The 21,639-nt window shown below is 37.3% G+C and overlaps 1 pseudogene across 1 annotated transcript in view; it reads left to right on the top strand.

The window, feature by feature from the left end:
- The first annotated feature begins 10,285 nt into the window (after nucleotides 1-10,285).
- Nucleotides 10,286-21,639, top strand: part of LOC306666906 (proteasome subunit alpha type-7-like) — a 58,173-nt pseudogene continuing 46,819 nt past the window's right edge. Inside the window, exons 1-3 of the transcript in view lie at nucleotides 10,286-10,482; nucleotides 11,770-11,985; nucleotides 12,606-12,666. The product of the transcript in view is annotated as a proteasome subunit alpha type-7-like (transcript). The remainder of the gene's footprint in view (nucleotides 10,483-11,769; nucleotides 11,986-12,605; nucleotides 12,667-21,639) is intronic.

Raw genomic sequence — 21,639 nt, 5'->3', positions numbered from 1 at the left:
GTGTTAAGTGAAATAAGCCAAACCCCAAAACCAAAGGCTGAATGTTTTCTCTGATAAGCAGATGTTGATTCATAATGGGGGTGAGAGATAGGGAAGAATGGAGGAACTTTGGATTGTACAGAGGAGAGTGAGGGGAGGGGAGGGGAAGAAAGACAGTGGAATGAGAAAGATATTATTACCCTATACACATGTATGACTACACCACCGGTGTGACGCTGTACCATGTACAGCTGGAGGAATGAGAAGCTGAGTTCCATTTGTGTACCGTATGTCAAATACATCCTACTGTCATGTGTAACTAACCAGAACAAATTAAAAAATAAAAAATAAAATAAAAAATTTTTGAAAGTCACTTGATCTCACTTCTAGCCCTAAGATTCAGTGAATATGCCAATTTGTGACTCAGATGCACTAAGATTGTAATTTCTTAGGAACTGAAACACACACACACACACACACACACACACACACACACACACACACGGAACTCCACCTATGGCACTCTCAGGAAGTCATCAGTTTCCTCTCTCTCACTTTCAACCATAGTCTCCCCTTATCCCCTCCTCCCTCAGGGGTCCAGGAGTTCCACTGGCTGCCCCTGCCTCCCCCTCCTGCACAAGCACCCACTTCTGAAAGCAGCTGAGGCCATCATGCCCGTGTCTCAAATCTTGTGTTACAGAGTTCAGATTTGGTCTGGCATGCAAGGCCTCTGGAATTCAGCCCAGCCTCATTTTTTCCTTTGCAGTTCTGTAACTCTCCATTTCTTGACCCAGAGAAAATCTTGGCTCCCCCAAACTGAATTATTCACTAGCCTGAGAGTGACAAGTCTTGTGCCCTGTGCCTGCAATCTCTTCCCTGCCATTCTCACTCTCACTCACAAGCAATGGTCTGGAGACGTCTTCTCCAACCAATGCAAACTTACCATCATTTAATGGCAGGCCAACTCCTACCCCTACTGTGAAGTCCTCGTTCCCTGTCCTCAACTCTGTTAAGGAACTATGCCCTTCTTATTCATCTGACTTTTTACAGTTACTCTCTTTGTTGATAATTTTACACCCCCTGGACTCATGTTTCTTCCAGCTTGGCCATAAAGTCCTTGAAGGATTGAGCCTAGACTTCGTATTTCTTTACCTCCAACACACTTTCCAAAGTTTAATTTAGGGTTTTCTGCATCATTTACAAACAATTATAAAAATGTGTTCATGCTCTTGATGTTACGTTTTTACTCATCAAATTGTCTACTGATGTATTTCTTATTTCTTTTCTAGAATCATCACATGAAGCATATTCACTTGGCCAAGCATGAAATACAAGAAAATTCAAAATACATGAAGATGTCAACATCCTTTCAAATCCTTATTTATAAATATCAATGAAAAATATAAAAGCATTAAATTATTATCTCTTTAAAATATATTAAACAAAATCCTAGTCTTTAGCCACAGCATTTATTATGATTATCTTCAATACTAAAAATTTCAAGATCTTTCTTTTGTTCTCCCTTTAGCCAGTGTTGAAAAAACTGTAAAATGAAGAATATATTATAGCCAAAATATTCTTCCTCAAAGCTAATTCAAAGTTAATATGTACATGAGTTTTTTTTCAGCACTAACTTCTATAAAAAATAAGACAAAGCCTTAGTAATTTTAAGAATGATTATTCTGATATGATTTTTGCAAATGGTGATAATTTGAGCTAGTTGAGAACTGCTTATAAAGACTAAATTTTGTGTTACCTTAATTTTTCACATAATAAAGCAAAAGTTCTATTTTAACGAAGTCTTAAATTATAGGAACTAATTACCTACCTGGATCATGCTCTGCTACATTCCATCTTATTTTTTCATTATATTTTATGATGTTCAAGGGGAAAAAAAAATAGAAAACTACAAATCTGGAGAGGTTGAAGACATAGGTGATTCTCCTTGCTTTTCCTCTGGTGACTTCTAGTTGGGCACCTATCTGAGTAAATCTATCCGATGGGAGCATATTGTCTTTCTCTGAGGCTCCTGCTGAAGGCCCCAAAGAAAAGACTGCCAGCCTCTAGGATGCCTCAGGCTTAATTATCTCACTTTTTTTCAAGCTTGGGCTGTGCTTCTCTATTTTCTCTATTCTCAAAGATGCGGAAAGAAGGTGTCTGTGTACTACTTCCTCCTCTAGTATTCTAAAGAGCCCCTTTGCCTGATTTTCTGAAGGTTTCTTAACTATCATTTATTTTACATTAAAATTTCTTAAGTAATGGACATATATATATGTATAGGTATATACATATATATGTGTGTGTGTGTGTGTGTGTGTATATATTGGTGGTTGTTTTTATGTGGCGCTGAGGATGGAACCCAGGGACACACACATGCTAGGTGAGCACATTACCACTGAGCCACAATCCCAGCCCCAAATATCCACTTCATCTATCTCATGACACCCTCAAGTTCTGTTCTTTTGGTGCCTAAAGCTATGCTGAAATTCCTCAGCAGGTGTATCTTAAGCTTAACCTGGAAGACACCACCTGTGGAAGTTTCCCCTGGTCAGGCATCAATCAGAACATAAAAATTCCAACCTCCAATTTAGAGGCACCAATATACAAATGTTAGGGGCTTTAGAGCTAAGGACTAATTTCTACAGATACAGAAAATTCCTAAATCTTCCACTTAACATTATGTTAATTCCTCTCTTCAGATGTCTCTATCTGGAAATATTCTCAATGGTCCCTAAATCGTTTAAGGAGAAGAGACTAAGTTCTTCAAGTCAGTTGTGTAAGTTTTAGTCTAATAGTTTGATTTTGTAGGGTGTTGTTATAAACACATAGTCAGCATCTCATATTTCAGAGGCATTTATTTATTCTAGATAAGTTTTTGGAAACCATTTAACTTAGACCTAACTGTCTTCTAGACTTAGCCAGGAAGAATCTTGTTGGTGCTTATTCAGCCAGTGTTTTCAGTGGGAAAAAGTGTCTCCTGAGCTAGTTGTCTTGATCCTGTAATCTGCCTGCATGAGTCACTTTTAATCAGTGGCTCTCCAATGAACTGGCCCACATTTTTCAAAGTGGTTTCACTTACCCTAAAACTGACCCCATAAAAAAGGAGAGTGTATATGAGCTATATCCGCCCACTGAAGAATTTACAAAACCTATCAGCTTATTAAACTCTTTGGAATTCCAGCAGTGCCAGAGTGTAATTGGCTTTGTGCAACAGCACTTCCCAAACTTATGTGACCAGGAAACTCCAATTCCAGTTGTCATTCAGCGGTACTGATATTTCTCAGAATGGACTTTGGTAAATGTTGGAGTCAGCATTTGGCTTTGCAAAACAAAAACAAAAACAAAAAAATAATAACAACAACAAAAAAAATCAAGTGACAGAGACTTAAATTCTTTTTTCAATATGAAGTATAACTGAAATCAACAGCCCTTTCATTATTACTTCACAATCATTTGGCAGTATCTAACCCACATGTCTGAAGTTCTGTTGGGAACTCTGAATGTACAAATGTACACCATTCTTTTTAGTCCAGTTGAGAGGAATGTATGTTAATGTGACTGGGGATTCCATATGCCCCCAGGAACCTGGAAGGGAGACACCTGACTTGAATGCTTACACTCTTTTCCATTGTAACTTTTATGGTATATTGATAGGAAGTCAACAGAACATAGGCCAGACAAGCTTCTCAAGCAACCAATGGAATTTCTAATGAGATGACTGAAGTTCCACTCCATTAAATATTTAAGGTCTCAAACAAATGATTAGAAAATAGACTCTTCTGTACAGAGCTGCCAAGATGGAATTTTAGATTTTTTTTTAAAGCAATCAAAAGTAAGAATTACAGCCTTAGCACTGCTTTCTTCATTAATGTATTCTGGAACAATAATAACCCCTAGTTACATAAGGTGCAAGACAGACATCAGACAAGATGAATGGTCTGATTTCTTAAAAACACAAAATAAGAGGTGGAAATTCTCCTCTGAAAGGAGCACAGAACAGAAGAGGCGAGAGCTGAGCAGGACTTTGGAAAGCAGAACTAGAAGGCTGTGGTCTTGCTCTGTCACCCACATCAACCAGAAAACGATGGGTCCTTCCTCTGCAGTATAAAGACAATCCAGGAGCTCAAGGTTTACTTGGAATTCTTAATCACTTTCTAATCTTTTAGCCAGTAAGTTTTTCCAACAACCAAGTTTGCTTTCAGAGGGTTAAGGAGGCCCACAGAATGGATGGATTATATATATATGGTCAGAATTTATATGCTACTTTAACCCAAACTTTAATTATGCATTCAGTTGTTTATTTTTCCCATAGGAAACTGGACAGAAGCCTTTGGGTTACCATAATCAAGCCCTATTTCTTTGATTTAAAAGGAGAAATAGTGTTGGAGACTGACTTGTGAGCTTCATTCCTTTCTTTGCTCCTCATGCTTGGTGATTCTTTAATTTCAGATGAGCATTCCTGACACCTACCTTGTTTTCTAGGACAGCACTACCCAACCATTAGCCTAATTGCTATGTGAGGATACTATCTGTAGACTCCACAGAAAACAGCAGCAGAAAGATGTGCAAAGCAAGAGGGAGCAGGACCCAAACACAGACAGAGGGCATGTGTGGCACCTTGGATGAGATGGCTAGGAATTGTTGGTTTGCTTTAGGTCAAGTCCCTTGTATGTAAAAATGATGTATTTCAAACAATATGAACACCACTCACAATTTTAAAGAAGAGAAAGGCCACAAAACAGACAGACTTATCTTTGGGCCATTCTTTGTGTAATTCAAGAAGTGGAAGGGATGGAGTCTTATGGAAAGTGCTCCCACATAACTGGGTAGAATTTTGCAATCATAAAGTATTATTTCACAGTTAAGAGGCCTACAGTTCAGGGACATTAAATTTATTTATTTGGTCCCAAATAACACATCCCAAAATCCAACCAGAGTCTGTCTGTATGATTGTAGAACCATTTTCCATCCCTTGTACCATACTTTTCTTATGGAAGCCCTGTGCCTCCTCTCTGGTTACAGCAAGAGTTCCCAATATAAGCCTTACACTCAAGAAGCACCCACAAAAAATGTATTGAGTTACTTAAAATAAAGTAAACTTCCAAATAGTTTCCCAGGCCCCACTTGAGTCAGCTCTAAGAAATAGGAAATGAGATAGTGTTTCATGGTCTGAAATTATGGGCCTGAAATTGAGTTGAGCAGGTACTTGGAATATAGCCTGATGAGAAGAGTTTCCGTTAATTATGACCCGGATATCATAATTAACTCTGACTCACTGTATCATGGTAGGCCGTGAGTGAAAGTAATAGCCCAAATCTAACCTCCCCACAAGCAAAACAATGAAGGCCCTGCAAAGTCTTCCCTGAATATTCCTGGGAGTCTGAGGAGCTGTCTTAAGTGTTGCCCTCCAGTGGTTTGTGGACTTGGGGCATTCCTTCTTCCTGTTTTTACATCTTTGACCAACATGATACTCAACTCCCAATGCTCACAGTGCCTTCTGGGATTCCTGAAACAGGCCCCAGTATATCTAACACTGCCAACCATGGTGCGCTAAAGCATGCAATAACCCCCACAAAAGTGAGGTCGTCAAACTAACTCACTGCAAACCTCATTATCCATCTCCCTTATGTTCACATAGAGATCCTTCAACATCTTCATTCTTACTCAAGCACCTTCGTCCATGCATCTGGACAACAAGGATGTTAAGGGAAAATGCTACCACATAAAGACTAATTTTAATACCTCCAGTCTCCTCTTAAGCCAAATAAATCCATATGGAAATCAAATTGGACCCACAATTCCTCAACCTCATCAGACAAACCCAAATAAGTCTCAATTCCTTTAGATCTAGCCTAGACTTCCCTGGCTCTATATATAGTTAAAAATTCAATGACTAATGCTAAGTTTCCCCCAAGTTCCTTGGACCACAGCTTGCTAAATTGGGTATCCATTCTCTTGTTGCTCCCCTTAAAGTCTGACCCTGATGTTTATCTTAAGCACATCTCTTCACAAAATTTGGAGTACTATGTTCTTTGTCCCAGATAGGAACTTCCTTCAGAGATGAACCTGCCCTTAATCATCAGGCTCTACACAAATCCAGGCACCACTTCTAAGGTGGAGAACTTGAAGAGCTGGAGTGCATTCAGAGCAATGTTAAATATTTAAAGCAAAGAGACTAATGGAGCAAAGCAAAAGACTTGGGCTGTGCTGGTGTATCCACTAGTGAAAGAACATGGGTTTTACAATCAGGGAGATCTACACATAATTCTCAGTCATTTATTTATTATTATTATTATTATTTTTTGGACCAGAGATTGAACCCAGAAGCACTTAACCATTGAGCCACATCATCCCTAGAACGTTCCTTTTTTAATTCTTTTTTTTTTTTTGAGAAAGGTTCTCTCTAAGTTCCTTAGGGCCTTGCTAAGTTGCTGAGGAGGTCTTTGAACTTGCCATCCTCTTGCCTAAGCCTCCTGAACCCAGCTCCATATTAATCGATTGTGACCATGATCATTTACTTTACTTTCTGAGTTCTAGTTTCCTCACCTACAACCTAAGAATAATATGTGCCTTACAGACGGATCATGTTATCTAATATCTAGTCAAAGATATTAGAAACAATGAGAATGAAAACATGTATGTAATAGAAATCAATTTAGTCTCATACACAATTAAAGGAATGTTAACCCTCAGAGTTTGAAAACTTTGAGTACTAAAACTTTTGCATTATGGACATAACAGACACAATGTCCTGTCCTCTACTCAAGGATAAATCTCACTATGTAGGAATCCTGAACCAAAAGCATTTTGAAATACAGAAATGTTGTCATATCAATTGTTCTATGTCAAAGAGTCCTTTCCCTCTACTGTCTAGTGCTTTTATGACTAGAATCTATATGGAAATTTAAATAAACCTGCATTTTAGGTTACTGTATAACAATTTAAGGTAGCAAGTAATGTTTTAAATTAACAAGCATTTATTCTTATGTTCTAAAATGAAGTCAGTCTTGTTTTTACCACTATAGAAAAGAGAAAGCAGAAACATAGGTGTTTATGTATATACACACACATTCATATGTGTGTGTGTGTGTGTGTGTGTGTGTGTGTGTTGATAGCCCCAGTTCATATTAAAACAAAGAAAATCCTATTACAATTACAATTTTTCTTGAATTTCCCTCTAAATGCTTTGTTGTACAAAACTTGTTTTCTATTAACAAGGCATGCTTTATATGAAAGACCATATAAAAGAAAAGAAATTCCCATATAGATGAAATAGTGTTCTTGCTACATAACTAACATTTTTACTTAAGATATTTCTAGAAAGTGGAATAAATACAAATATTTGTAGATTATGCATAAGTGAATACAATTCATTATAGTGTAGGAAATGAATGATATTGGAAACTAGCAAAGTGTCCTAAGTTGTGGCAAGTTGATAAGATGCATTTTAATTATCTTCCTAACATACTACTTGTTGTCAAAATAGGCGTGCTTTGTGTTCAGCAGGAGCCTCTAATATGGCTCCTCTTACTCTGAAGAATCAACTGCAGCAATGTGTCAGATCCTGTGGCATAGACACTGAATGCACTCCTGTCCTCTCTCAGTACACTTATGACTTTACAACTGGAGGATCATAAAAGAAATATTTAAACTAGTATGGATATGCCAGGTGAAATAAATATGAGTTAGGATATAAAGAGTCTTGATTCAGTTGTAAACCCCTTGATTTAATGAATTTCTCTCCATACATAAAAGGAAGTTTCATGAGGCTAATCAGTTTCAGACATAAATTTTAAGGAAGTGGATTTTTTTTTCTTAAGATTCTCAAAACTTTTATAGTTCTGATATAAATTTTAAATTGAAAATTGAAAGAGTTCATAATTGACAAAATGCCCATGGCATTTCCAGAACACTTTTAAATTGCTACAGTATAAGTTGAATATACATTTACCTATTTCTCAGTGGAGGAATCTCTCTTGTTAACTAGACTGAGAAATGGCAATAAAATTCTAAGCTGCCTAGAGAAGTCTTTCTGATCAAGGATCCAACCATAAGAGCTACTCAACCAGCAAATGTCATATGTAGGGACATCCCTAGAAACTCTGATTCCACTAATCACTACTAAAAATTTCTCTATTGAAGACCTGCAAATGAATGAAAACTGAAATATCTCAGATTTGTCTAAACAATCGAGGAGCAGATTTTCAGTGTCTCTTTCATTGGAAATTTTACATTAACTGACTCACTTTCTTGTATTTACTTTGTATTTTCTCAAGTCAAAAGATTTTTCTTTTGGAAATTTTATGAGTTGAGAGCAATAGAGTCCTAAGACTGTCATGTGAAGGTGCTAACAAAGCCAGCAGTATTCCCTGGTGATTTCAAAGTGTCCATGTGGTTGGGAGAAGAGCTCTCATCTTACCAAAGAACTGTGGAGAAATGCCTGGGGGTATCTTCTTTACCTCAATGGTCACTTTAGTTCAAGTCAGCAAAATCTTACCTGATAAACCATGTTGTTAGGACCCAACTCCCCATTATGGTCATCTCAGGGTGACTCCCAAGAGCACAGACAATGGAAATCACCGAATAACCTCAAGATCTCACTTATATATACCACTGGTTTTAAATTTTAAAGATTTTCATTAAAGTTGCTAAACTTAAAAGATAAAATAGCTTAAAAACTCCTCTGTGAGTTGCTTGAAAGAAAAAAAAAAGCAGTGTATACACAGAAGAGATGAGAGGAACTAGATAATCTGTATCTGGAAATCTGCACATAGAACTTGGGAATAATTATTTTCTTAAAAAAATTTTAATATTCAAAGATGGAAGAATGTTGCATAATTTAGCCCATTGTTTTAAAATTTAAAGGATATGTTAGTTATGCTAATTGATGCCTAATTAAACATGGATTGATTTTGTCTCAGCCTCAGCACAATCTCTCTGGTTTTACATATCTTGATAAAATGTGGGTAAAGACTTCTCTAAATCACTTTTACTCAGTCATCTCCTTCTGCTTTTGAAGTCATCCATGTCTTTGTCCCTTACTTGACACTTTGAACACATTTTTTCTTCATAACATTCCTTAAATCTTTTTCTTAACAATTCATTTCATTTTCTTTGAGAATATGTCATGCCTTTCCAGTTATATTTCAAGCTCTTCAAGATCACAGAGTTTCAGTGTATCCCAAAGCACCTAGACCGAAGTGTGCATTGCAGGCTGGATCAGTGTAAATGGTGAACCTAGTAGAACCAAATGTTGGACTCTGGATTTGGACTTTAAACTTGCTCTCCTATTTTCTATTTCTAACATGTCTCTACTAATAGTACTTATTAGGCCATTATACCTAGGAAATTCAAATGAGAAAATAGTGCTCAAATTTCCCTGCATAGTCACGCTGGCCACTTCCCACATCCACAGGTGTCTGGTAGTGGGTGGCTTAGACAAATAAGAGCATGTGTTAAGCCTTTCTTGTCGGGTCTCACCAGGGTCATCAATTTCCATATCAACAGGGTCATCATTGGCTTCTCATTAAAGTCAGAGTTCAGGACTAGAACCAGGAATGTGAGGGTGGGTTCATTGATTCATTCATTAGTTACTGTGCTATGTCCCTGGCACTATTCTAGACACCGGGACTACAATGAAGGGCACAATAGAAAGGTTTCCTGCTTCCATCAATCTTCTATTCTAGCAGGCAGTGGGTGAAATAGCAGGAAACACAATAAAGGAGCACAGTCAAAATGAATAAGCAATAATCTTTAATAATGATAAGTTTTCCAAATAAAATAAAACAGAAAGATACATTAGAGATAATGGGTATTAGATGGGTGATAATTTAGGGAGAGTGGTCAGATAAGACCTTGCTTGGAAGGAGACATGTGGATTGACATCATAGTGATTTGCATAAGTCAGCCCCTGAGGTTCGTGGAGCAGAGAATTTGCTGCTGAAGAAAGGGCAAGCATCTTACAGAACCTTGAGCCCAGAGGACAGAGAGAAGGCTGATGTGGTTAGAGAGCAGGGAGCAGTGGGCAGAGTGGTACAAGATGAGATCAAAGAAGAAAGACAAACAGGGCCTATGGGAGCTTGTAACCTTGGGAATGACCTGGGATTTAATTCTAAGTACACTCGAAATCAAGTAGAGGATGTGACACAGATTTGGCATATGCAGATTTAACTATTCAAAAAGTGGCTCTGGTTGCTATGGCACGCATAGTTTGGGTTGGAACAGGGACAAGTGTGGAAACCAGGACGTGTCATTGCAGTAGTCCAGCTGACTTGGACTAAAGTGACCATTGAGGTAAAGAAGAAGAATGGGTGATTCCAGGGTAAATTTTGAAGGTGTTGCTGATGAATTGGAAGTCCAAGCAAATGGCAAAGAGAAGCAAGGGCAGCTTACGTGTTTTGGACTGAAAACCTGGTGGACAATTATGCCAACTATTGGAATGAGAAGAGGCCTCTTGGGACAGGTGGAGGGAGAAAGCAGGAGTTCTGTCCTGCAATGTCAGCTGTGAGATGACTTTCACACTCAGAACTTCAAGCAGTCTGTCAAGAAAGGGCAGAGCCTGAGGGATCAAAAGATTTCAGTGATCAGCATTTTAACATTCAGAACAGCAGGTATGCAGGGGACAGAAATAAACAGCAATGTTCCCTTCCTTAAGGAGTCAACAGAGCATTAGAGAGAGACAGGTGTGTCCACAGATGATTGCATTATAGGTAAGACTTTTGGCGATTGCTGCAACAGGCTCCAAGGAAAGCACTTTAGGGACATTAAGAGAAAGTGACTAATTCTGACTCCTGTCACCTTTGATATCCCACTGCTAAGTTATTTTGATCTTCTGTAAAATGTCTCTACCTTCGCACTTAGCTTCCTTTGGGTCACAGTTCATATCTCTTCAGGCCCATCATTTTTTAAAGACTATTAGCGGAAATTGTAATTACTTTCCCATGGCTAATTCTTTAATGTCATCAACATATAATGGAGTCAAAGATTCTCTGTGACAGTGTTGTTGGGCTGAGCTTCTTCCATGAGCTTCCAGGTTTCACATTTTAGGGGCCTTCACAACCTTTGACAGGTCAAATTTCTTAAATCAACTGTAGCAACTTTTGACACGACATACACACTCTCCGTTGGAACTCTGAGTGTCAAGGACCATATGATCTTTGATGCTTAAGTTCTCAAAGCACCCTGAAATTCCTGAGGCTATATTTAAAAAATAATAATTTTTAATAGAATTCATGGTTTATAAGTATTAGGGAAAGTGAGGGATGGTAAAACCCATTACAAAATGAGTTTATCTTCAGGCAAAATGATTTTCAATTCCTTGTGCTTTTCTTTTTGGTATGGGGAAGCTATCAGGGATTGAACTCAGGGGCGTTCACCCACTGAGTCACATCCCCAGCCCTGTTTTGTATTTTATTTAGAGACAGGGTCTCACTGAGTTGCTTAGCACTTCTCTTTTGCTGAGGCTGGCTTTGAACTCGTGATCCTCCTGCCTCGGTCTCCTTTATTGTACCTTAATGTGTATTAACTGCAGACATGACAGCCCTGGCCTAGAAGTCAAGAATCTGTGAACTAACTAGGAAGAATTTCCATCATGAATGGGGGTAGGCTTTAGAAGATTCACACACACTCACACACAAACACACATACACACACACACAATTTAAACATGTGCCAAACTGTGGATAGTATTTATTTGAAAATAATAAGTCCAAAGGAAAAATGCCTGACAGACAAATAAGCATAAATTACAATTAAAATATATTTTTTAGAAAATGTGCTTTTTATCAATAGCAAAGGGAGTACCACTTCCAAGCTCCCTGCCGCCTCTAGTGTTGTGTGTGCTATGTCTCCTGTGATGGGCTACTCCCCTGTCAGAGTACCAGAGAATGTCAGATCTGGAAAGAACCAAGATCATTCCAATTGGGCCGTCATGTCCACCCATATGCAGGCATTTATTTTACAGACTCCCTCTCATGGGGAGAGCCTTACTGTGGCTCATTTCACTGGGTGAGCTTGGCTCTGAGGCTATGTTTTCTCAGGGGACTGCCCCAAAAAGGTCCAGGGGAAATCCAGTCTGAAGGAAGCCATCCTCCACCCTGCTTCATTCTGTGGAAGAATGTGGGTTCTGCAGCTGGGGAGCTGAGGGACAAGGTAAAGTTCCAAAAGGCACATATGGCCTGCTGTTATCTTGGCCTCTACCAAAATAGGCCTCCATTCTTCATTTATTTCTCGAATCCTGGTAGTCAGCTCATGGAATAAAGGCATCTGCTCTCATTTAAAAACAAGTTAGCGAGTATTAGATTCAGTTTTTTTTTTTTTTTTTTTAAAGAACTTTAAGTTTGGAGAAAAGCCTTTGTTTAATCACATCAAGTCTGTGTCACAAACTGAAAAATGCCAGGAAATTCCAAGCTAAAGGCAGACACTTCATCCATAACTCATGCCATGGGGCTTATTTTTATTCTTTCATATGCCTGCAAACAGTGGATGAAACATCAGAAAAACTATCTTTCTTTTTTTCTTTTTTGGTCTTGTCAGTTCATGTCATAACCTTGGCACTACTCTCTCTCCCTTTTTAATCTAATAAGAATATGTGATTATACTGATCCTGTTCTCCTATTTCTTGTTAGTGCTGAACAAGCACTTTTGGCACTCACAAATCAAATTACTGCCATGTCGCTCTGTGCCTTAGTATGTTTGGCTATGAAGCAAAGTGTCTTGACCTATCATCTATCTTTAAGGCCTGAGAAAGAAATCATTTTAGCATTCTTGCTCTTAGCTCATATATATATTTATACGCACACACACACACACACACACACACATAAATCTGTGATCAATGACATAGTTAACTCAAAACTATGAAGAACAAAAAAAAAAAAAAAAAAAGAAATAAAAAAAGCAAAGGGGATGGGAGGGAATGGGGAAGAAAAAAATAACAAAGACCCACAAGCCTAAGAGTATTAAATGTCCTGCTTTGTGGCTAGCCGTGTGTTCTGGCTTTTATAAATGGGATGAAGAATGGATGTAACTCCAAAAACATGTACTTCCCTTTTAAATGTGGAAAGTGTTCATTTTTCAAGCTGAGTACCTTGAATTTCTGCATTGTTTTGAGTTGAGAGGTACACTGTCCCAGACACCTCTTTGTGCATGTGAAAACATGAGCACCTCAGTCACCTGAGAATAAAAGAGAAAAACTGAAACTAGCCGCAGGTATGGCCTTTCCCAATTTGGATTGTCCATCATCATAACAAAAGAGCAAAACCTAGAGAGGACTGTGACAAGAATCTGGCTCTAGTGATGTGGAGGATATTCAGCAACAGTTTGAACTTGATGATCAGCTTCTGATTAATTGAGTGCTTATTGAAGACCAACCACCACATGCTCTGCTTACAGTAAAGGTCAACTACAGGACTTGCTCTCCATGAGCTTCCAGTCTAGTTGTAATATGGCGTAGGGCATAGAGTATACATAGCACCTAGGTAGCCACCAGGACTTGTAAATCCATGTATAGGAATTGGTCATGGGGAAACAGCAACCACCCCTGCGGTGGATAGGCCCATGATTTTGGAGTCACACAGAGTTGGTTTGGGGTCTTACTTTAACTTGTTTCTTTCCCAGTATTCCCACTCTGTCAGTTTCATGATGCAGGAGGGGAGTGAAAGAGACACAGTCACCTTCCTCACAGAGCTTACAGGAGAGTCTGAAACACACTGTACTGAGGGAAAAGAAGGAGATTATAACTGGATATGGTTCAAGTGCATCCCTCAAAGTTTCATGTTTTGGAAGTTTGATCCCCACTTTGCTGGTATACAGATGTTGTGGAACTTGAAAAACATGGAATTTGGTGGGAGGTTCCTTGATCAAAAGGGATGTGCCCTTGAACAAGAGTATGGGATACCTGTCACTCTTTGGCTTCTTGTTTTGAGATGTGATTTCCTTTTCCATCATGTAATTCTGCATGAGGACCTGGCCAGAGCCAGCACTATACTGTTTGAACTTTCAGTCTCCCAATCTGTGGGCTAAATAAACTTCTTTTCTTTATAAAGTTAGCCTGCCTCAGGTATTTTGTTATAGTAATAAAAAAATAGACCTACACAAAGGAGATGTGAGTATAACAAGGAATAGAGTTAGAGTAGGGCATCAGGTGAGACACTTATAATGCCAAAGTCGGGAGGATGTCATCAGGCCTGCTAGATGACATGGGACAAAGAATATGAATTATATTCCCCCAAGAAAGAACACGAGACCTGGGATTGAAAGGATCTTGATAAAGTATCACCTTCCTGAAGCTCAGTCTTCTCATTAGTGAATTTGAATATATTAATAACCACCACATATTTACATTAGAAAATAAAGCATATCTAGCATCTTTACTGAGACAGAAGAATATCCTGGAAAACTGTCTGAAACCACAGTAAAGTTCAGTCAGTGCCTTCTAAGGAGCATAACAGCCCTAATAGGGGAAAATATATAAAATATTTACAGTGCCATGAGGAGGAAACAACAAAGGGGAAGACACACTGTCTGCAGTGGGAGATAATTAATAGCAGAGCCCTCAGGGGTCAGCTCTGGTTTTTACGTTCAACAAAGTATTCAATTTATGAGACAGTGCATTCAAAAGTTCATATAACTAGATACACAAACTGGCTTGTTTGTTTTGGATCATTCAGTGTCTGAGAGTGAATTATTCACTCAAGCATTAATAAATTAGAATTTTTCTATTTGGCAGTTGAGAAAACTTACTTAAGGAAATATAAGAAAGATCTACCAAGTTTGGACTGGGCAATGCATTTTTTTAAAGCTGCCTCAAATCTCAATTCTCCAGGAGTAAGAGAGAGTTCAAGTTATTTATTAATGTGCGTCTTCTACTCTACTGATTTATAGTACATTAAAAAACAAACGCATGAAAACAACGACTTGCCTGCATATTCTAACCCAGGGATGACATTGCCTATGGGAGGAGAAAGAATCTGCTGGAAGAATCAAATCCAGCAGAATTTTCCTCCAGCATGAAATAAACTTTTAATGACACCCCATTCCCTTTTTAAAATGCCACTTTTGTATCCTTTTACCCCTAGCTTAAGCCTACTTTTACATTCTCTACTGAAATACATTTCTGGTGACTTTTAACTTCTGAAAACAATTATGGTTTTAGCCTAGTCTTATCGGGAGTCAACAGGAAAATGTCCTATCCATAACTTGACACATGAAAATATCCCCTAAAATATGGGTATATCATCAAAGATCCATTAGAATTCAATTTTTTCTTAGAAAAAAAAAAATAAAAGATGATTAACTTGACATTCCCTCCAAATCATAGTTATTAACTTCACTTTTATTCTGTTTTCCCACCTCTCCCCGAAATGTATCTTCTAATTCATTTAATCCAAAGTCTTTGATAAGTTTAGAAGGTAAAAGAACACAGTGTGATTTTTTTTCTGTTTACTTATGAATTGCAGTTTGTGCACATGCTTTGCAATTTTTACAGCTGGATCATAGACAATATTTCTTGGAATCAATCACTATCTATCCTTTCCAGCTCTCTCAGGCTTTCTTTTATTGAGTATCAACAAATACGTTCATACTCCATGACAGCTCCTAATGCCAAGGGAGGGAAATACATAACTCTGGAATTCCAGAATAACCCCATCTTTCTTAACCCAAGTATTAGGCTTTCTTAATCCAAGTATCATCTTTAGGGTTCTTTTCCCCCTTGCTCTTTCTATAACTTAGTAGAAAACCACATTCTTTCTTTAAATTGAAGAATTAATATAAAGCATCTTACCAAACCCTGGTACATAATTGACAGAGGAAATAATAATTCCCTTATCCTTTTTTCATATCGTGCTGCATATTTGATGCACTACTGTAGACAACTGATTTAAATTGTAGTTGAATGAAATTACACGTGATTCCCTAGCTAAAAATCTAATAAACACATTTCTTTGAGTTTAAACCTATAGATTTGAATTAATCCTTCATTTCATTTTTCTCTTATTCATAACATCAAAGTCTATTTTTCTCAATTTTTCTTTTGCTCATCTCTTGTGCTTCTATTTGCCCCAACATTTCTTTGCTCCTTTAGCTACTACCAAAAGTTGATTGCTGGGTAAGAGTTCATAACCAATAACATATTCTTATCAATCAATGAATATCTGTTCATCAGTATAGAAAGACTACTTTATGTCAAGCACCTGCTAGATTCTGTGAGGTAGAAAGAATATAATAGACATGAACTTTATTCTCAGAATCTGAAGTTTTCTTGGACACAGAGCAATGGATAAACAATTTAGTCCTAAAGTCATACTAACTAATGTAAAGTGAATTCAGAGAAAAATGAGATGATTGTACTGCAAAGTAGACAGAAACCACATACTTCATTTTAGAAATAAGACAATTGAGCTTCAGGAAAGGAAACTTGCCTGGTGCATTCTGATATTATATGTATAACGATTATGAAAAAAAGGCTTCATGATCCTGAGATCAGAGCCTTCTTACTACAACAAATGCAATAGAAAATGTTCCAAGCTGCTAGAATCACACAGTAATGATTTTTCTATGAATGGATTGCACAGAAGTAAGGCTTTGACAAAATAGGTATTATTTACATCTACCTGTAAAAATTCTACTTATTGGTTGAAGAGCAGGGGAAAATGAGCTAAACACTAAGTCTTAGATAACTCTATTGGTTTGCATAGTAGTTGTTTAAAATTACTTAAATATCTAAGAATAAGTTTAAATAAAAAATCTTAATTTTTAAAATACCTAGCTTATATTATAAGTTGTGAAGATGAACGGAAATTTTCCTCGTCTACCAAAACCAAAGTCCTAGTGTGGCTACTTCTGAACAGTAGGTTTTAAGATGCAATTCTACTTGAAGGCTATTTGGAATTCTTAACCTACTCTTTCACTTCCCCAGAACCTGTATGGGAAGTATCATTACCCATATTTTATATATGAAGAAAAAATTCTTTGGTGGTAATTAAATATAGAAAGATCACTTACTTTTGCCATTCCACCATTAAGATAGTATGACAGAAAGGACTGTGAACATGACTGCTCTTCTTGTTACCCTTTCCTGTTACTCTGTTAAAAGTCATATTAAGTGTCCCTTTTCCCCCACATCCTTGCTAACACTCATACTTTACTGGTAGGTGTACAAATTGGTGCAACCACTATGTAAAGCAGTATAGAGATTCCTCAGAAGACTTGGAATGGACCCACCATTTGACCCAGTTATCCCACTCCTTAGTTTATACCCAAAGTACCCAAAGGACTTAAAATCAGCATACTACAGTGATGCAGCCACATCAATGATTATTGCAGCTCAATTCACAATAACTAAGCCATGGAACCATTCTATGTGCCCTTCAACAAATGAATGGATAACGAAAATGTGGTATATATACACTGTGGACTATTACTCAGCCTTAAAGAAGAATGAAATTATGGCACTTGCCCGTAAATGGATGGAGCTAGAGAATCTCATGCCAAGCAAAATAAGCCAGTCCCAAAAAACCAAAGGTCAAATGTTTTCTCTAACATACAGATGCTAATTCACTATAAAGGCAGGTGGTGCCTAGGGAAGAATAGAGGTTCTTTGGATTAGACAGAGGAGATTGAGAGAGGAGAGAGGGTATGTGGTAGGAATGGTAGTAGACAGAATCAGACATTATTATCCTATGTACATATATTATTAGACAACCTGTGTAACTCTACACCACATACAACTAGAACAATGAGAAGCTAAATTCCATTTATGTAGTATGTGTCGAAATGCATTCTACTGTCATATAAAACTAATTAGAACAATTTTTAAAAAAATGTTTATCATCTTAAGTTAGCTTTTGTCTCCCTGCTAATGCAAGATTGTGGTTCAATATCCAAGTAGATGCAGTTTTGTTTTCTTTGATGCTCACCCCACCAATGCCCCATTAAATACACGTACCTGGAACTCTTGAAGCTGTGGCAGCACCATGAAAGTGCCAGCTGGATGGGTGACATTTTGCTAGAAATAGCCTATATAGATGAGCCTGAGCTGTCTTCATTCCCTTATCTGTATCCTTAACTTGGTAAATGCTGCGAATTCTTGATAGCAGACAAAGTCACGGGTGCAGCACATCTGCTCCTGTTGCTACACCCTCCTCCAGCCCCTCAGTCTGAGACCTCCACTCCCTAAGGCTATAGCGTGGAACCAAAAAAACTCATCCAGGTCAGCCCATTGGAGTTGGATTTAATTGTTACCACTCTACAAATCTAATAAGTTCAATTGCTGCAGCAAATATGTTGTGCGTTTACTAACTCATTTATTTAGCAGAGATTTATTGATTATCTACTGTTGATAAACGAAGGGGTTTCTTGTTATCATTGGTGATACAAATATGTTCTCCTTCCCAAGACTATTTGAAATTTAGTAAGGGAACCACCTTAATTCAAAGTAATGAGTATTAAAGCATTAACAAACTAGTTAGATGACCTCAATCCTACCTGGAAGCATTTACTCCATCTATCAGCAATTCAAGGCCTCGCCATCCACCTCAGCACTCACTGATGTCTTCTTGAACACAAAGCCATACTTGGAACCATCTTCTCAGACCATCAGAATGTGGGTGGTATAAGGGGTCTGACACTTGACTATGTTAAGATTTTTGATGACAAGACATTCTCAGAGACAAATTCCAGGAGCATGTTTTTTCCCTAGTACTTTATTTATACCTCATATGTGAACAGTTCCAGGAGTAAGGGGAGGGAGGTGGAGAACAGGTGAAAATGTACCACAGCTCCTTTCTTCAAAGATCATGATGTTAGAGGAGGGGCAGACATTGACACACACATGCCCACAAGGTGTAAATAATGACAGAAGTGGGGAGTGGTGCTGGGTACAAATTGGGAAGGGAATGGCCTGCCTCAAAGGTTTGAATGGAGACACTGGTGTCACATTTGAAGTTATTGCTCTCCGATATGGTTTTACAGAGTCGTGGCAATTGAGAAGCCTCAATGTGCTTGCTTTCTTGCATTTATATCCTTTTACTGGGCAACCTTCAGTGCTATCCTCTATCTGGAGGAACATGTGAAGTCCTGCAGGGTTTTTGAAAGTAAAGTCCATGGGTCACATGTTTGAGAATCACCTTTGTTGTTTCTTGAAAACATGACTTCCTGCCACCATACTACAAATTCAGGAATCACTGGGACCCTAAATCAGCATCTTAATATACCCTCTAATGAGAAGTCCAAGTTTACAGACTTCACTAAGAGGAGCACTGGACTGGAAATCACAAAACCCTCATTGACCTCACATAAGATTCTAGAATTAAGATTGGATAATCACACACATTCCATGATTCTGAATATTTTTAATGGCCCATGTCTTTCTTTTGTACACTTCTTACTATTCCTCTTGATGTATTTTCTCCAATGTCTAATTCTGTGAGACTTATATTCCTCTTCATTTAGGGTGTCTCTTAGCTTATGAATATAAAAAAAGGATGCATTTTACTTTGTGCAATTGGACAACCATAGATGAAACTGATTTAAGGAATATGGGAGCTCTGGACTCTGATGGAAACATTGCTCTTGAGAAATTCATTTGGCTTAAAACAAAAATCATACATTTTTAAATGTGGAAGAGAGGACAGTCTATGCTCTATTTATTATTAACCTAACCCTCTAGGACTTGCACTTTATTTGCCCTTTATCTAAAATGTAGATGTCAAGCCTATAATTAATAAATAAAACTGTCCTTAAAACGGGTTTTATAAATTGTCTACTAGAAATTCACTCTGATCTTGTAAAGTCTACATATTCCACTAAACAAGATACTCAATTTAAACACTTAAAAGTTTTCTCAGTGAGGACGCAGTGCAGAGCTATTGGCAGGTGGCCACACGTTAAAGCAACAAGATGTATTTGGCAGATTTATTTATATTGTCCAGTGCCAGAGTTTTGCCATTTGGTTTGTAAGCATACTTCTTTTTTTTTTGTCTTTCTCAGAAGAATTATGATTCACATTTATAATTGTTAATTACCAATAAGTACACTAAAGCATAACTTTATAAAATATTTTTATAACATATGTAATTTTTTCAGAATTTTCTCCAAATCACACAGCTGTCTCTAATGGAAGGTAATTGATAATTGATTGTATTCTGTGTGCATATCCCATCTATCAGCAAAGTATGGAAATCATACCTTGCAGGAATATAATATATTATATTATAAAATATAATATGATTAAAATTGTTAACATTGACAAAGATGAATACTGAGCCTCAGATTAAGGTAGTCTTATGCACCAGAATAGCACATACCATAGTAGCTTAAAAATATTAGACCATGGAGAAACATTACAATCCATAGTCATAACTGAACCAATGTATTCCCTTAGTATATATTTTATGGACAAGGGTTTATAAATGACAGACAAGAATTTATCCGTAGGTGGCGTAAATACTATTGAAGATTGTGAAATTAGCAGAGAGTTAAAGACCATTTTCAGAGAATGTGTAGTTAAACACCTATCCTGGGGGAAGGGAGGATAAGGAGGATAGTAAGAAATAGAAAGAAAACCAACAAAAAAATAAACACCTAAGTTAACCTGAGTTCCACTACTAGAAATCTTGATACATCAAGAGTACATTTATTGGTAAATAAAGATTTTGTTGAAATATTCCCACTTTTTAGGAGACATTTATTTCTCTTTGCTATTTTTTACTTAATTATGTACAATGTTTTTTTTTTTTTTTTTTTTCCTTTCTTCACCTAGGCAATTATAACACCCAGGCTATGAAATTAGTAGAAAAGGGGATTTTAAGGTCAGATTGGTAAAAGTTTCAAAAGATAACATCACTACATAATGACATTCTTACAGAGATATCCCATCATTTTCCAAAATAAATAAGTAGATGTCCATGAAATGACTTACAAATAAATTCAACAGTGGATCCCAACATAGAAACTTATACAGTCACAACAACCTGAATTAAATGAGAGCAATTCCTTTTAGAAAACAAGGATAATCCCTGACAAAATTAGAAATTTCTAAAAACTATATTTTAATACTGAATTATGAAAAGATGACCTGGAGCAGTGAATGGCACATGCCTGTAATCCTAGCTACTTGGGAGACTGAGTCAGGAGAGAAACAATTCCAAGGCCAACCCTGGCAATGTAGCAAGACCCCATCTCAAAATTTAAAACTTAAAAAAAAATCTTTTTTAAGCCTGGATATGTAACTCAGTGATAGAGTGCTTGCCTAGCATGTATGAGGCCCTGGGTTCAATAACACACACACACACACACACACACACACACACACACACACACACACACATCATGAAAATACCTTCAGGCTACCTAAAAAGAAGGGATATGATATAAATCCACTACATGAAAAAACATGTAAACACGTGTGCACGTATTCATAAAGGAGCAGTATGATTGGTTATATAAATACAAGCCACTATGATTAGACTATGGAGTCTAAGATATTATTCTCTTCTTCAGATATTGTAACATTCTAGATCAAAGTCAATTGTAATACTGCTGGATTTTACCTTGATGTGTATATTACTTCAGGTCATTATAAAAGTAAAAGTTCTAAAAGATATTCTCTTCATGTGTTCATAATTCCAACTTCTGGTCTCTTCTATTTCAAAACAACTT

This window comes from Sciurus vulgaris (genome assembly GCF_902686455.1).
Source record: "Sciurus vulgaris genome assembly, chromosome: 7".
NCBI lineage: Eukaryota > Metazoa > Chordata > Mammalia > Rodentia > Sciuridae > Sciurus > Sciurus vulgaris.
The sequence above is the reverse complement of the archived record's forward strand: the minus strand, read 5'-3'. Positions and strand labels throughout refer to the sequence as shown.